The following is a 10,991-nucleotide window of genomic DNA, read 5'->3' as shown; positions in this document are numbered from 1 at the left end:
ACAGAGCGAACATGCCAGGATCATAGGGCTACGTGAGCGCAATCTTGCAATGTGCTGTATATGGTGTCTTCCATCACAAAATAATGTATGAATTGATGGTACAAACTACGTGTGGTGAAATCTATCTTATGTGGCCATCCACTGGACCAGCAATAGTGGTCGCTTGCGGGAAGTGGTCGTCTAAGAAAAGAGGAATAGGCAATATTTTGTTATTATACTTTGGGGTGGTCTCTTAAGACAGGAGGTTGCCTAGTCAGAGTGGGCTTGTGTAAAAAGTTCACTGCACATAAGCACATTAATTTGCTCACCGCTGAAATGCAACCAGCTCTGAGTGAAACTCAGTAACCAGTTCAACAGCACACAGCAATACAGAACTAGAGGTTAGGGCAGGAAGGGAAGGGAAGGGATCCATCAATGCCAGTGCTAAAGAAATGACATATGGCCTACAGCTACATATAGCTCAGGGGATCTGATTGGTCGTCAGCTTGTACCACTGACAATTCTTATGGACCATGCATCTCACTCTGAAAGCTGAAATGAAAACTGCAGCCAGCAGTGTCAGCCCAAGTGTCCACATCACAAAACCCATCATCGCCCCTGGTGCTAGCTGGCAGCCTTGCATGCACCCTCATCATGGAGCGAGACCTGTGATTTTCTGGTCCATGGAGAATGAGCACTTCCTCATGCCTCTGGGGGTGGCTTCCCAAGATCCTGGTTAAAGCCACGTTAGCAGGGTGGCTGGTGTTGGGGAATCTTTCCCTGATGCCCCCTATGCTGCATCTGGTCTGTGGATAAGCAGAGGACTTTGGCTTTTAGGGCTGTTAATTCAGGATCTTTCAACAGCACCAGATGCAGAGAAATAAAATTAAGTTAATTGCAAAAACTATAAAAGTTTCTCAGCACCCCCACTATAAAAATTGTTCCAGCTCCCCTGCATCTGGAGATCCACTTGCAAGTACAGGAGAGTTTCCCATAGAGGGTTCTGTGCAGTGAGGCTGCCAGCAATTCCACCCAATTTCCCTCCACTTAATATTGGGCTAGTACATCAAGTTATACCCTCTTGGGCCACCATCCCGAGCAAACTTCCCTCACAGGCCCTCCCTTGCAGTACTTAGAGAAAGTGATTGTTTAATTTAGCCATGCATGGAGAGTTCTTTGATTGTTCTTCATATAAATTCAATGCCTCCTCCAGTGACTTTTACTGCTGTTTGTTGAATCCCAGCTCAATTAGTCTAGGTTTTTTCAATTTTCTCCCAAAGTTTCAAAAGCTTTTGTCCCTGAGAGGCTGATGATGTTAGTGCAGCTTTGCAAACGTTTGCTTCCTCCTTTTTCCTTAACAGGCAAAGCAAATAGTCTTTGGTTTTTTGCCTCTTCATTATCAGGATGGTAATGATGGGTCAACAAATTTGAGGCTTGATCCATCCATCATTAAAGTCCTTGGGAAGCCTGGGTGTTTAGGTTAGGGAACACTGGGGGTAACTTGGCAAGGGTGACTTGTTAGACCAAAGTCTTTCCTAATGTAAATCCGCTGAGGTCAGTGGTGGTATAGCAGAATGAAGCTGCCAGTCGCCTTTGTCTGATGGGCCCTTTTTTGTGGTGATGGATGGCCATTCCTGAGAGAAAGGCCGGTCTTGTGGTTAAAACCCTAGACTAGGCCTCAAGAGAGCTGGCTTCAGTTTCTGACTCTGCCACAGGCTCCCTGTGTGACCGTGGGAAAATAAATTAAATCTCTCTGTGCTTCAGTTCTCCTGTAGAATGCCAGTCCTCTCCCTCATCTTCGGCCTGTCTTATCTGTTCAGGCTGTACACTGTTCAGGGCTGGGACTGTCTTACTATGGGCCTGTACTCCAAGTAAATAACAATACTCTGTCTGGAAAGACACTGCTCTCTGAAATGTATGACAGCCATGCCTTTGTGGAGAGAGGAGTTCTGCCCAGCCAAACTTTTAATGCTAGTGTGAACTACTAGCGTAGCTCCAACAGCGTTACGCTGGTTTATACTAGCTGACGATATGGCCTAGTGACTTCAGTGGAGCTGCTGATTTGCCCCAGTGGTGGATCTAGTTGCTTATTGAAAATGTGCTGACATATAACCACGGGGTTCTAGATTTTCAGTTGTAATAAAACTATGCTATTAATATCAGAGCCCTGCTAAACCCAGGCTGCCTTACACAAATAGTGGGTAAGGTTTTCTGCAGCCTGTGAGTTTGTTTCTTTAGCTGTGTAACCTTTTAAGGGTTTTCCGAAAGCAATCCTTAACTCACTTACACACAAACTGTGAGTCTAAAGGTTAACAATTCCTTATTACCGCTGAAGGGAAATCAAAGACTTAAAAGTCCATTGTCAAAAGGATTTTTCTTTCAGTTTTTTAGGAAAACAATGAACTGATATTGATTATAATAAACCTCTGGAATCTGCAAACAGAAATTTGTTCCTCTATTAAATGTACAGTATATTTGTTTCCTCCATTGCATGACCACACTCATTTGTTATTTGTTACTGTTTCTGTATTATTATTGTGCAGGATGGTTGCTTTTAAGAGCTGGGCCCCAGTAGTTTTTTTTTTTTTTAGAAAAAAGAGTATCAAAGCACTTATTCTAAAAATAATAATAAAAAATACACAAAGAAATGCCTGAGCTTTACAATCAAATAAGAGAAAAGAAGTGGTATGTTATGTTTTGTGTCTACTAGCCATGTGAGTGTCCTTTAAATGGTGCCATCCTATTAGTCGTCTCTTTTCCAAGATGAAAAGTACCAGTCTTCTTAATCTATCCTCATTCATAGAATCATAGAATCATAGAATATCAGGGTTGGAAGGGACCTCAGGAGGTATCTAGTCCAACCCCCTGCTCAAAGCAGGACCAATCCCCAGCTAAATCATCCCAGCCAGGGCTTTGTCAAGCCTGACCTTAAAAACCTCTAAGGAAGGAGATTCCACCACCTCCCTAGGTAACCCATTCCAGTGCTTCACCACCCTCCTAGTGAAAAAGTTTTTCCTAATATCCAACCTAAACCTCCCCCACTGCAACTTGAGACCATTACTCCTTGTTCTGTCATCTGCCACCACTGAGAACAGTCTAGATCCATCCTCTTTGGAACCCCCTTTCAAGTAGTTGAAAGCTGCTATCAAATCCCCCCTCATTCTTCTCTTCTGCAGACTAAACAATCCCAGTTCCCTCAGCCTCTCCTCATAAGTCATGTGCTCCAGCCCCCTAATCATTTTTGTTGCCCCCCACTGGACTCTTTCCAATTTTTCCACATCCTTAGGTGATATGACAGAGCAGCCTGGGGGGTGGAGTCCAATTCCTTCTTGGGAGGTATCCACATAATCAAACCTACCATTCACAACTGGACAGGGAACAGAGAACCAATGACTACTTAGACATGGAGATTTACAGCAACTCTCCTCTTGCTCCTTGCGGACAAACATGGACCCAAACGGAACCACAGATCTGATCCTTCTCACTCTCAATTTTCTAGGGTCTCATGTTATGTCTCAGGTTGGAGTCAGAGTTAAACCCAGAAGTGGCCTGATTCCAGATCTGGTTTGAATGTGGCCCATGATGGGAAAAGTTGTCCAAAATCAGCTGACTTTGGGGCAGGGGAAAATCTAACAACGCTATGGCACACTGTAACATGAATCTAAGCCCTGAGTCTTCCTATAATCTGAGTTGCAGCCTCAGACTGACCCTAACTGGAAATGGCCTCATCTGCCTGGCCCTAGTTACAACACCTTGTGCAATAATGTATCCAACACCTTCATTTATAATGCCATAGGCTATAATTTCATATACTCTAGCATTTCCTTCCTGGATCAGGAGGAAGGAAGAATGGATTACATGGGTCTGAGGACAGTAACAGGCAAGAACATGTCTTCTGAGGATTATAAAACAGCCTTGGACTCACTGTGTCGGAATGGTTGGATACAAAAAGAATGGGAAAACAATGTGGAGGAATCTTAAAGGATTCCCACAGGAACAGGACAGAAACCACAAAACCAAGGTCTGGATCCTTAAAGATTCATGGAACTTCTCCCAGCAGTTGCAGTACTAACCACAGTGTCTTGGATTAATTCCAGTGCCTGTTTTCTGCCTATTTAAATTCCCTGTGTGGTTTCATTTGGCTGTGATATTCTTCACACCATCATTCCTCACTGTTGCACAGTGTTCTTGCTGTTTGCTGCTAAACAGCTGCTGCACTTCAGCCTGAGTGAATAATACAATAATAATAATAATTAATAGTAGTTAACATCTTTTATACAGTTCCCTTCTTCCCAATCATTTCAAACTACGTATACAATGAACTGCTCTTCATACTTCTTCATACTTCATAACTTCATTCTTCATTTTGCTGCTAAGGCCTATGCCGTTTTGATGGAGTTATAGCTTTAAGATTTCGGAGTTGTTTGAACTTCAGGGGTGGGTGGGTGTGTATGAGGGAGAGAGAGAGAGAGAGCACGCAAATGTTATTATTACTGCAGATGAATGACTAGGCCCTGTACAAACCAAAGTAAAAGACAGTCCCTGCCTCGAGAACCTTGCAATCTAAGCAGACAATGGGAAGATGAGTGCGATACAACATAAGCACAAAGTGTTCAGGGTGATAATTGGACCTTGGCTTTTTAGTTCCATTTTTCCCCATGACCTCAGGACAGATGAAACAGCGACAATGGAGGAGAGAGAGGATAACCTCAAACTATGTACGTTATTTATATACATTCTTTATATGTGCATGAAATAGATCCCAAAGAAACTGTTCACATGAATGCCTGTCAAGTGGAAGCCCGGAGTTTTTCCTGGCTCAGATTTTAGGCCCACTTTCTACTGTAGTGTCACTTCACTGCAACAAAAACAATGAGGAGTCCAGTGGCCCCTTAAAGGCTAACAGATTTATTTGGGCATAAGCTTATATAAATAAATCTTTAAAGTGCCACTGGACTCTTCCTTGTTTTTGTTGATACAGACTAACATGGCTACCCCTCCGATACTTGGTTCACTGCAACAGTTAAAGTTAGGAAAATAAATTCAGACAGTAGAGGGCACCCTGGTCCTGATGTCATGTGCAACCCATTACCTTCTACACAGGGCCCTCAAACCAGAGGGTCCTTTCAATTCGGGAGCAGGAAGAAAGCCTTTCCTTTACGTCTGTCTGTGGCATGTTTCCTTTAAGAACTGCTTCCTCCCACAGCTGAGAGACCTGCGATGGAGATCTCTGAATCACAGAGTCTCAACAAAGAGGCCATCTACCCCAGCAGGGCCATTGGGACTACTCTGCAGTGTGCATGGGATACTTCTTTGCTGCATAAAGAAGCCTCTGGCAGAGCATGGTGGGCAAATTCATCCCAGAAGCTAATTCCCACTTCTCCTTTTCTCCTAGGGGGATGCATCCACCTTCATGTAAGGAATGTGAGCACAGCACCTGACGGCATGACACCCCTCAACCTCCATTTGGGCAATACTGTCGTATTTTCCCAACTTTTGGTTATTAGTGTTCCCCTTGTGTTTAGTTACATGGGCCCAACAGTTTGCAATGGGAGTCTGCAAAAATCTAGTAATTATACAAGGGTGCATGACTTCTGAGCATGCCCATGAATCATGTGTAAAAGGCCAGGTGTGCTCATATTGCTCAGGTATTTTGCATACTTGCCATTTATTAATCCATGGGCTGCTGTGAGCGAAGCTGAGGATGAGATGGAGTGGTTAGGGATGGCTCTGTTTTTATGGGACAGGTGGCACAGTGGTGGATGAAGCAGTGACCTCCACTGCCCACATGTCAATGCTTCTGTTCATATGCTGCTGCCAGGGCTGCAGAGGACAAGATGCACTCTAGAGGAATTACGTTGGGGAAGTTCTCTGGCCTGTGTTCTACAGGAGGTCAGACTAGATGATCACAGTGGTCCCTCCTGGCCTTAGAATCAGGGCCGGCTCCAGGGGTTTTGCTGCCCCAAGCAGCCAAAAAAAAAAAAAAAGCCGCGATCACAATCGCGATCTGCGGCAATTCAGCGGGAGGTCCTTCGCTCCGAGCGGGAGTGAGGGACCCTCCGCCGAATTGCCGCCAAATCCCTGAAAGTGCCGCCCCACTCCCGAGTTGCCGCCCCAAGCACCTGCTTGATAAGCTGGTGCCTGGAGCCGGCCCTGCTCAGAATCCATGAAATGGCAAAAGCAAGTAACTAACTTGCCTAAGTCTTTATTATAATCCTGACCTTTTCTTCCTGACCTTTTCTTCAAGCGTCAGCTCTGGGAGAAGAGTCCCCACAATCCTGGCTTCCCTTCCCCCTCTGGCTCTGTTGCTGCAGGGAGAGACTGAGGCCCTAGCATGGCTCTACGCCCCCCTAGCAGCGTGTCTGTCCTTTGTCCCCTCAAGGTGCTCTTGTGCCTCCAGAAGGCTTGTCTGTCCCTCAACTCACCTGGCCCAGGGGCCCAGCTTGAGACGCCTGGCAGATCTGTGAAGTCTTCCTTATTTGCATTAATTTTAAGGCAGTTTAAAAGAATTGCGGGGACAGATTTTTTGCAGGGTGTTTTCAACAAGATACTTACACATAGTTCCAGCCCGACTTCTCCAGCTCTGTCACTCCAGATGGTTGAAGGGGTGTGTATGAGACAGGCAGGGGGCTAGGGATGAAGGGCCAGAGAACACAGCAGTCCCTCCCCCTCGCCATCCCTGATGCCTCAGCAGTGTTCTTCCCAACCTCCAGCTGTGTGAATGCAAGACCATCGGGAGGGGCAGAATCCCCTCCCTGCTGCGGAACAGCTGGAGCATCTGGAAGAGAAAAAGTCTCCCTCTTTTATTTGTTTATTTATATATATTTTTTGGAACATCTGAAAGAAAGAATCCCCTCACCTCCCCCACGCTGGTCCATCTGTAAGGACAGAATCTCCCTTCTTCTGCTGCACATCGGCCACATCTGGAAGGGCAGAACGACGCCTCTGCCGCTGCACATCTGGAAGGGAATGATTCCCCGACCCCTCTCCCCTTTGCACATCTGGCAGGGCAGAATTTCCCTTCTCGGGCTGTTCCATCTGGAAGGGAACCATTCCCCGCACCCGTCCTCTCCTTTCCCGGCACATCTGGCGGGGCAGATCCCCGCCCCTCCCTCCCCGCGCACAGCTGGAGGGCTCCTGAAGCAAACCACACTCCCGGCTGCCGGGAAAGCTCCGCCCACCCCGCCGAGGGGAAGGAAAACCTCCTTCATTTGCATAATAAGACGTCACGGGGGGCGGGCCAATCAGCCCCGCGGTGGGCGGAGTCTGGGCGGGGCGGTGGGCGGTGGGGAAGGCGCCGTAAGGAAAAGGGAAGAAGCGGCGGCGCACGGGGTGCGCTGGGTGCGGGACCCTCCGGCTGCGCGGCCCCGGGGCAGGTGAGTGAGCCGGGCCGGGGGCTGGGGGCTGCGGGCTGCGGGCGGGGTGGCGCTGGGGCAGATGTGGGAGCCCGCAGCGCCAGATGGAGGGTCCCAGATGTGGGAAGTGGGGTCCAGATGTGGGAGCCCGCAGCACCAGATGTGGGGTCCCAGATGTGGGAGCCCGCTGCACCAGATGGAGGGTCCCAGATGTGGGAGCCCGCAGCGCCAGATGGAGGGTCCCAGATGAGGGAGCCCGCAGCGCCAGATGGAGGGTCCCAGATGTGGGAAGTGGGGTCCAGATGTGGGAGCCCGCAGCACCAGATGTGGGGTCCCAGATGTGGGGTCCCAGAGGTGGGAGCCCGCAGCGCCAGATGGGGGGTCCCAGATGTGGGGTCCTCAGCGCCAGATGTGGAAGCGCACGCAGCAGCAGCTGTGGGTTCGAGGCTCCGGATCGACTTCCCCTTGCTCATCGGGGCATCGTGGGGGGTTGCGGGGGTTCGTTTCCCCTCCCGATCCTCTCCGGGGCTGGTGTCGGGGAGCCCCCGCCCGTGATACCCGGGCTGGGAGCCCCAGGGAAGCCGGACTGGGTTCCTTCTTGCCATGGGCTCGTCCCTGGCGTGTAAACGGCCCCTGAGCGCTGCTGGCTGCCCGGCCATGGGCGGTCGCTGCGCTGCGCTGCGCTGCGGGACTGCAGGCCTGTGTCCCACGCGATTTCGCCAACTTTCAGCCCTCTGCAGAAAACTTTGTAAACACGAAATGTGTAGCGGTTGGGTTTTGTTGTAGTTGTTGTTAAATCTTAACAGTTTTTTATTTAAAAAAAATCCTACACAGTCTCTTTTTCTTTGTGTTCTAGCTCTGCCACAGATGTAGCCATAGGTAAATCACTTAATCCCCGCCCCTCCCGCCTCGTGCCCGTCCATAAAATGGGGAAATTAATTCTACCTGGTGAAAAAAGGGACAAAGTAAATCACAAACACGGGCAAATTCGCACACACAAAAAGTCCCTTTATCTGAAAATTTTCAACCGACTCTAATATGTGAGCAGGAGGGAGCAGAAAGGTTAAAAAGGCTTAATTCATTTATGTTTATAATGTGTTTTGAGATCCTTAGATGAAAGGCCTTGTTTAAGTCATCACTGTTATCATGAAATGGAGAGCCAGGTAAATAACGAGCTATTTAATTTAATTTACTTTTTTTGGCTCAATAAATTTAAATACACCAGCTTTTCAGATCCCCAGGATCACTTAGAATAGTAGAAATTAGGTGGAAAGGAAAGATGCACTAAACCGTGCAAGATACATTTGATAGAGGATACACCCAGTATTAAAATGTTCATAGTGAAAAGGGCCACAAATGCACACCTCAGCTGCTTCCACAGCAGCACCAGGGTTCTTTGTATTAAAGAAAACTGGTTTGCTTTAATTCTCTCCTTTGGACTAGGGTGTGTGCAGGGAAATTGGACACGTTGATTCCTTGCCACGCGTCCAGTGGCACAGGGCGTAACTTTAATTTTCATCTGCATTTCAAGAGTAGTCTGTATCTTCTAAAATCTAAAAAAGCACCTTGTGGCCCTTATAGATAACAGACGCTTGCAGCATGAGCTTTGGTGTGGGTGAACCACACTCCCGGATGCAAAACGTTAGTTCTGTTGTCTGGTGCCAGATCTTTTTGCTGCTTTTACATTTCAAGCAGAAGAGCCTTCAACAACTGCACTCTTCTGCTGTGCATGGGGAGAAGAAGAGGGTGAGGGTGGGTCATACTGAAGACACAACATGAAAATAGAATGCAAAGGACATATCTGAGCATGCAATGTTCCCTCCTGTTTGGCAATACAGAGAACAATCTGAAACTGATTAGATGCTGGCAGCATCTGGACCCTTTTCGCCATGTGTGCTTGTGGAGGTCAGCCGCTTGTAGATACAAAGCATTCTATAGCAGTATTTACAGAGAAAATGATGAAGTCTGGCTTGTTTTGTTGGAGCAGGGAGAAAGACAAAGCATGGGGACTACATCTTGTAAGCCCCGCAGTTCTGTGACCTATGTGGGGTTCATTTTTATCTGTTCCACGTGGGTTGATTAATAACCACCCCCAGGGACTGTCGCTCACTATGTGTTTGTACAGTGTCTAGAAGAATGGGTCCCTGATTTTGAGGCCTGTAGGTGCTATTGTAAAACAAAACAAACACATACACACTTCTGTGGTCTTCCTGCTGGCCACTCTTTTGTGGTTCAGCCAGTGATGATGCGCTGGCAAAATGTTTTAAACGTCCTTTCCTATTTTAAATAATTGGCTTTATTTTTGTCCTTGCACCAACTGCTTCTTTTATTTCTGAGATCCCAGCACGCACCTGATCAGATGTAATTAAAGCCGTTAATTTTCCCAACAGTCTGTTTTTAACTCTGCTACCTTCTTTGTGGTCCCCGGGCAGAACTCCCTGAACCTAGATTTACACACCCAGAAGGCTTGCAGCCTGAGGTCCAATATAATTTATTACCTGTACTATAGACAGTACAAAGAGCCATTTATAACAGGCTCATCTTGGCAGCCCCACAGTATTTGGTATGGTATTTAGCATGTGTATGGATGGAGCTGGGAGCCAGGGCATCACCTTGTCCAAGCTGCTTTGTGATTATGTTGTAGGGTGCTGTCACAGGTACCCTGTTTTCCTGTTCCCCACAGTGTATATAGCTCTGGTGAGCAGTGAAAGATACAGCTGACTGATGTTCTAACATCATAGAATCTCAGGGTTGGAAGGGACCTCAGGTGGTATCTAGTCCAACTCCCTGCTCAAAGCAGGGCCAATCCCCAGACCAATTTTTGCCCCAGATCCCCAAATGGCCCCCTCAAGGATTGAACTCACAACCCTGGGTTTAGCAGGGCAATGCTTAAACCACTGAGCTATAGGCTGCTCATGTGGAAAGGACCACAGAGTTCCTCTCTGATATGGACTTATCTACTGGATTTGTCTGTTTTCTGTGCCCCACTTGGGTAAGTGATTTTGCTCTGGCATAACATGGGGGAGGGGCTGGGCACGGGGCATTGGGGAGCAGTAGGCAGAGATGGGGAGGAGTGAGAATGGGATTTAGGAGGTTGGGTGGGATGTGGAGAACATGGTGTTGAGGCATGGGGCTGAGGGAGCATGGGCGGGGGAAAGGAGAGACCTTGGCGACTAGGACAAACTGAGAGGCAGCCTAGGGATGAGAGGGGTTTGGGGAACATTGGGGTAAAGATTTGAATGGGAGGAGCCTGCAGTGACGGTAGCTGGAAGGTGCATGAGGTGCGGAGGTAGGTAGGACTGGATGCATGAGGGGGAATGGAGAGCGTAGAAGTGAGGGGAATCTGTGGACTTGCCTAAGGGTGAAAAGGGGAGACAAGGGGGTGATAGGCCACTAAGAGGCCTAGCGGGGGGCTGGGGATAAAGAGGAACCTCGGGGGCTGGAGAGACACTGAGGCCAGGGCGTGCCCAGGCGAGCTGTAGGACCAGGGGAGGCTCAGCAGGCCGGGGATTGTCTCTTTTCGAAGTGCACGTCCTACAAGGTGGAGAAGAGAGAGAGGCGATTTTATCTGAGCTGCACTCCTCAGGGCTGACCTTGCGAGGTGCTGTGAGCCTCCAACTAGGAGCCATGCAGTCAGCTCCTGCTGAAGTCCATAGG

The 10,991-nt window shown here is 48.1% G+C and overlaps 1 protein-coding gene across 2 annotated transcripts in view; it reads left to right on the top strand.

Moving 5' to 3' along the window:
- The first annotated feature begins 7,288 nt into the window (after nucleotides 1-7,288).
- Nucleotides 7,289-10,991, top strand: part of LOC120372292 (interleukin 1 receptor accessory protein) — a 60,971-nt gene continuing 57,268 nt past the window's right edge. For both annotated transcript variants that reach the window (XM_039489274.1, XM_039489275.1), the window contains exon 1: nucleotides 7,289-7,355. The gene's annotated coding sequence lies outside the window, so the exon portion shown is untranslated. The remainder of the gene's footprint in view (nucleotides 7,356-10,991) is intronic.

This window comes from Mauremys reevesii, linkage group 9 (assembly GCF_016161935.1).
Source record: "Mauremys reevesii isolate NIE-2019 linkage group 9, ASM1616193v1, whole genome shotgun sequence".
In the NCBI taxonomy this organism is placed as follows: Eukaryota; Metazoa; Chordata; order Testudines; family Geoemydidae; genus Mauremys; species Mauremys reevesii.
Note: the sequence above shows the minus strand (reverse complement) of the source record. Positions and strands in the feature narration are given on the sequence as shown.